Source organism: Lissotriton vulgaris, chromosome 10 (genome assembly GCF_964263255.1).
Source record: "Lissotriton vulgaris chromosome 10, aLisVul1.2, whole genome shotgun sequence".
NCBI classification, from domain to species: domain Eukaryota; kingdom Metazoa; phylum Chordata; class Amphibia; order Caudata; family Salamandridae; genus Lissotriton; species Lissotriton vulgaris.
This window is the reverse complement of record NC_141698.1, coordinates 412,579,131-412,585,734: the sequence shown is the minus strand read 5'-3', so window position 1 is coordinate 412,585,734 and position 6,604 is coordinate 412,579,131.

Below are 6,604 nucleotides of genomic sequence, written 5' to 3'. Positions count from 1 at the left end.
CAGGCTGTTTGAACAACGGGAAACAACCTTTACAACGCAACTTTTACAACGCACTCCCATTACAACTAAACTTTTACAACGCAACATCCATTACAACGCATGCCATTACAACGCAACCATTACAACCCATGACACTACAACGCATACCACTACAAAGCATGTCATTACAACGCAGTCATTACAACGCATACCATTTCAACGCATACCATTACAAATCATAGTACCCTATCCAACACTTACCCTACTGTTGCGCCCCCCTGGAGTTAGAATAGTAATTTTTACCCCTACACTATCCAACACTTACCCTACTGTTGCACCCCCTGGAGTTAGAATAGTAATTTTTACCCCTACACTAACCAATACTTACCATACATGCGATGTAATGGTATGCGATGTAATGGTATGCGTTGTAAAGGTACTATGCGTTGTAATAGAATGCGTTGTAATGGTAGTTTTAAAAAATTCGTTGTAATGACATGCGTTGTAATGGAATGCATTTTAATGGATGTTGCATTGTAAAAAATGTGTTTTTATGGTATGCGTTGTAAAAGTATGAGTTGTTACGTCATACATCCTTGAACAACACATGGCTGGTTGGCATTTTGCGAGCCTGCCTGTGTAATTTTAAAAGAAACTTTCAGGGACGTTTTAAGGATTTTGGGGGCCCTGGGCCAAATGTATTTTGGGGGCCCCAGTTCGGACCAGCCTAGATTTTATGATCCAGTCTCAGCTCTTTCATGCCTTCTTTGGTCAAATACTAAATGTGTGTACATCTGATATTCAGGGATATTGATGTGTGTTTTCAGTATGTAACACAAAAGCAGTTCATTAATATTACTGCAAAAAATCTCATTCACACCCTCCCATATATGTGAGGTCCTGTATTGATCTAAAAGAAACTTTTTATATGGATGTTGCATGACGCATAAATACATTTTGTCTGCAAAATGTCAGTAATCGACTCTTACACATTAAAAACTAATGATAGAAAAACGCTATTTACAACATTGTGTGTAAAAAAATGGCAAGGTCATGAGGGCAAGACTCTGTAGAACAGAGCTGGCTCTTTCAGTCACCCCCCCCCCAAACCCACCCATCCCCCTTTGAAAGGCTGGGGCCCTGGGCCAGAGCCCACCTTGCCCAGAGCCCACCTCGCCCATGCCTTGAAATGTCCCTGGAAACTTTGTCTCCTCTCTGGGAAGAGCTAACTCTCCCAGGAGGGGGTTAATTCATAAGAGCTGAAATGCTTCAGCTGCAGTAGGAGGCAAGGGGTCTCCTCTGCTAAAACCAAAAGCGTTTTCTTTCGGTTTTAGCAGAGGAGTCATCCTGCCTCCCACTGCAGCTGAAGCATTTAAGCTCTATGAATTAAACCCCTCCTGGGTGGGTTAACATAACAAAAGCATGGGCACTTCGTGCCCCATCGATTTCCCCTCCCTCCAGCCATACCGGAGTTCTCCAAGGGAACGAAGGTCAGATTACAGTGGAGTGTGCGCCCCCCCTGAGATGGTGTTGTGCCCCCCAGGGGGGTGCGCCCCACAGATTGAAGACCTCTGGCGTAGAGTGTATTAGCATAGACTGCAGTGGCATACAGTGCCGTTTTTCAGAGTGGCTTAGAGTACAGTGGCGTAGAGTGAAGTTGTGCAGAGCAGATTGGTGTGGCCTAGACTAGAGTGATTAGAGTAGAGTGGAGAAGAGTGCATTGATAAAGAGTAGAGTGGTACAGAGTAGAGAGGCGTAGAAGTGCAGTCGCGCAGAGTGGAAGGGTGCTCAGTGGAGTGGCTCAGAGTGGAGTAGGCAAGAGGTGGTAGCACACTGCCATTACAAACAACACATTTTCAATTTAAATTACCACTTTTTTCTGTTTAACCAGGCAACACCAATTCATACCTGTGAAGTCCTGGGCACACACTCCCTTCAGTCCGCCAGTTTTTAAGTTGTTCTCATTTTAAGGGCTTATTCTATGTTTCCCTTGCATGAAAGGGGCATATTCTTGAAGCTGGTTGCATTTATATTTACTGGCCACACCAGCCATTCCAAAGGATCCTTAGAATGAATTTGACAGATTTTGCAAGGTGCAAACTGTCATCACTGTGTGTGATATTAGACCTGGACAATATTGTAGGCCAGTGTTATGTGATCTGAGACTATGGTATATTGATTATTGGTAGCACAGTATGTGAATTTCTGCCATTGCTATATACTGGACAAGAACTGTGTAATTTATGCGCACTTTGTGATACCTGGACTAATTTTTGTGATACTGTCACACCGTTGACTGATCTTTCTTGCCTACCACCTTCTATATAGGTGGACTGGGCCAACACTGTACATTGAGATAAGTGCTACTAATGCACCAACATTATATACAGAACATTGACTATACACCTTATTAAATATTTACCAGCTTCTCAGAGAAGTAAATTGTATAACACCTGATGTAGAGGCATGTGTATCTTCAACACAAGACAAAAAGGCTTTACACAGTTTGCCAGATGTAGTGATTGTATTAATGATTGTTATGAAGTTGCAGTGCAACTGGCACAATGTGGAGTTAGTTAATTTAATTAACTGAAAATGCCCCTAGTTCTCTTCTCTGGTTGCTGCATTTGAAAACTCCCGAAGAGACCCATACTGGATGTAGCTGCACCATGTAAATAAGGTGTGATAGGGATGGTGTCTAGGGGCCAGCCATTCTTTAGAATGTGAAATGGGAAGACTTTGAACTTCATATGTTAACAAACAGTGGTATGAACATCTGCTAGGAATAGGCCCTAATTCACAATTAATGCAGCAAAGCCATCATCCGCATGGGGTTAATAATCAGTGTGCCCCTGGAAATGGACTGGAATAAATGCACTAATGACTTCAATATTAGTTGCATGTACTAAAACACATGAGAAATGTACTATTAATAAAATAGGTTACCTTGTTATACAATGTGAAGGCCAATCACAATAATATGTTAATATTTCCTGCTTTTGTAATATCTGCAGCTTTTTAATGTCATACTCTTATATGCTTGTATGTGGCCTAATACTTATATATTCTTGAGTGCGCACACACAGAACCAAGCAGCAATGCACACACAAAGCATTCCAAGAATGTCCTTTAACCCTTTGGGCGAGGCTGGAATTCCCCCGCCGTGCGGGCGAATTCCACGCCTTCCGCAAATCGGATGGCCCCCGGCCGTCCAACTCACACGCCCTCAGTGACGTTGGGTGACGGGGCCGACCGACGCATGCAAGGGGTTAAAGTACCTCCTGAGTGTCTGGATTCTCTACCTCTTTCACTCGCTATCCTTACACACACAAACATGAACACACAATCAGGCAAGCACCCAGACACAAGCAGACACTCAGACAAATTCCTCAGGCGGGATCAAGAGGTGGCTTTCTTAATTGCTGCTGTCAGCGGGATGCCTGGATTCCATTGTGTGCACAAATGTACACAATAGTGTGAATGTGAGTGACAGCAGAGGGCCTGAATGGAGCCTGCTCTGTCAAACACAGCGTGATGGTGAACACTGGACATTATGCAAATGAGCCCTGATGAATAGTTTAGAGGTGGCGCCGCTTGGGCAACAGAGGCGCTTTAGCTGTCAGACAACCTTGTTCGTACTCGTGAGTACTAGCAACAATGAGCCTATCTTTGAAGACCGGTACTCTGCTTGGCAGCAAAGAAGTGCTGGTACTCAGAGCGATAAAAATAAGAAGTGCCGAAACTCAGTACCTGTGAGTACTGGCCAATGGTCAAAGTGGGCGGGATCGGAAGGGCACAGCGTGCCCCTACTTCTTTTATTAAAAAGATTCAGTTCGCCTACTTTTTCTTTTCAAAACTGTGTCCCAGGACGGCAGAAATAGTGAAGGCATTCAGATAAGGCTCAGCTTGCTTTCGTGGTCGTTCGGGGAAGGCAGAGAAGGAAAAGGACTCCGTCTCTTCCTCACTGCCCAGAGAAGACACAGACAATGTCCTCTTCTTTTCTGTGCTGGCAACTGCCACCCCCCCCCCCCCCCTATTATTCCCTCTCCTTCTGTCTTGCTCCTTGCTTACTGAAAGCCGTGATTTGAAGAAACAGTTCACACGCTATCTTTCCTTCTTTCCTTTAGTTGCTTCTCTGTGAAATGGATCCAAAAAAGAAAAACACTCTTGCGGGAAATGCCCTTTTTCCACCATTTTTCTATTCTAAAGTGCAGCCTCGGGATGGAGAGAAAGAAAAGGTTTTAAATATGAAATATAAATACATAACTAAATAAAGCAAGACAGAGTGGTTGCAAAGTGGCCAGATTGGTTTTATTCAAATCCACACACATTAGCCTCACTTTACAGACTTTGCAGTGAAGCGCTACTTTTGTTTTCTCGTCTTTCTTTGAACAGCATCGTTGTCCCCAGGTGCGGAAGTGCACCATTACTGGATGTATTGCAATACCTGGTTGGTGGGTGGATTGGAAAATATAATGTGTACCATGGCTCTGTGCTTGTGAATGTGCTCTTTTTAAACCATATTGCTTACGTTTTGTAAGGATACAAGCAATGGACATTGAAACGGTTTCCTTCAGGGCCCTGTAGTCATGTCCTTAACTTATCAGGTAAAACCACTCGCTGGTTTCTGAATAGTAAGTGAGAGATCGTTAAGGTAACCATGTCTGCTTACATTTCACATGCTTTACTTAATCTTGCAATCCCTATGAGTGTTTTCTTTTACTTTTTTTTTTAGGCAGCATATTACTCTTATCAAGTGCATAATCTGAATTGAGCCACATCCAAGTGTTTATAGCGGGCACAATAAGGTTGCAGCCGAAGGCAGTGCGAGTTTCTCTCAGTGGGGCAGTATGGTGTTCAGTGGGGTAGAGGATGTGGCACTATGGCCAGAGCAGTTGAATTTGGAACTGGGGAACCGGGTTCAGCCTTCATGACCAGTCCACCAGACCACTCTACTGAGGGAGCATATTCCCATGCTAGACCTTAGAAGGCCCCACTAGACCTTAGAAGCCGTGATGTCTTAGCACAAGCAGGTGTACCCTAGTGGTGTCAATTCTGGGTTAACCTTAAAGGCCCGTCCACCACAATCCATACTGAAGTTCATCTCCAATCTTGCAGGCAGGCCTACGAAGCAGCACACCCTAGAGAAACAGTGATCCAGTCACTGTGAGCCTGTCAGTGAGGTCACATGAACCTTGAGCAGGTTAGGGTGGTGCAAACGTTGTGACCGCACTGGGTACCTATTTCGGGTGGGTGCGTAGTATTTGCAAGTATATTATGGTTTTTAAAAAACTTGCTGCCTCCTTACTGGCCTCCAGCAATTTTCAGCAACAATAACAATGTCATGATAACTTTGGTAATTAATGTTCTTCCTTAGAGAGAGATCAGAGTTGTGTCTAGTGGAAGGGTTGACTCCTGGAAAGGTAGCACAGAGGGTTAATGTGCCTGCTGCAGAGAACATGTACCATGCAGATCACAAAGTGCACATAATGTTAACTAGGTTAGTAGGTTACTGCTTTAGTCAGAGAGATCCTTTTGTTACTTGCAGTTTATAAGTTAAAATCCTAACATAGAACAGTGAGCTATTAAACTATACTACCTACTAGTATGGTTGTCATGTGGCTTCTACACCTTGTAGTCCTTTGTCTTATGTACCATTTCCTAGACAGTGATTTACACATGTATAAATGATTGTCTCTGTGTAGTGAGCGTGAAATAAAGTGCTCTGACACCGTACACTGGTATGAGTGGTGCTGTAAATCAAATTAAATGCATCTGAGAAAGTGTGTGGTTATGGAGATTTGAGGGGGACTGTTAAAGGACGGTAGCAGGGCTTGAGTCGGGGTACCACGCCGTTGGACGGCGTCCCCCCACTTATTTTACCAAGGGGACGCCGTCCCCCCTGTCAAACAGCTGGACTTCACTCTTTGGCCTCTCTGGGACGAGGAGCTCGGCACCTTTCGTGACGTCACTTCCTGTTGTGACGTCACTTCCGGTGACAGCGTCCCCCCACTTCTTTTTTTACGACTTGTGCCCTGGGTGGTAGTGAGGGAGTCCGAAGCATAGGTGATCATTGGGGGCACCAACAAACATTATTGCACAGGGTGCCACCAGCACTAAAGCCGGCCCTGCCATCGAGGAAAGTCTGCCTCACCCATTGGTACCTCCATTGGCTTGTTTCAGCAGTAGTAGCTGCAACTCACCAAGGATCGGCAATGCAGGATTTGCACGAACACCAAACTAAGTTTGCAAACTTCACAGTCTCTCTGCTTCATGCACAAGCACTTTTAACATGTGCTCCTGCTCTGGTGTCACTGGAATTATGCAGTAATGGGGGACAAATTTTTGCTGCAGTATTAACTAAATTACGCAACCAAAAAATGGCTGCAGCGTAATGAAATATATTTTCTTATACTTTATTATTTAGACATTTTTACACATATTAAGTCTCTGCAGATTCTACCTCATTAGCATCAGTATATCATACAAATGCAGCAGTGAGAAAGGTGATCAGTCAACCTTTGCAAGGGGTCATTCACTTTGCAGCAACTCAAGTCACGTTTTTCAGTAACTTTTTATCCGTTTGAACTACAAAAATGATTAGTTAAAACTTTAAGATTATGCA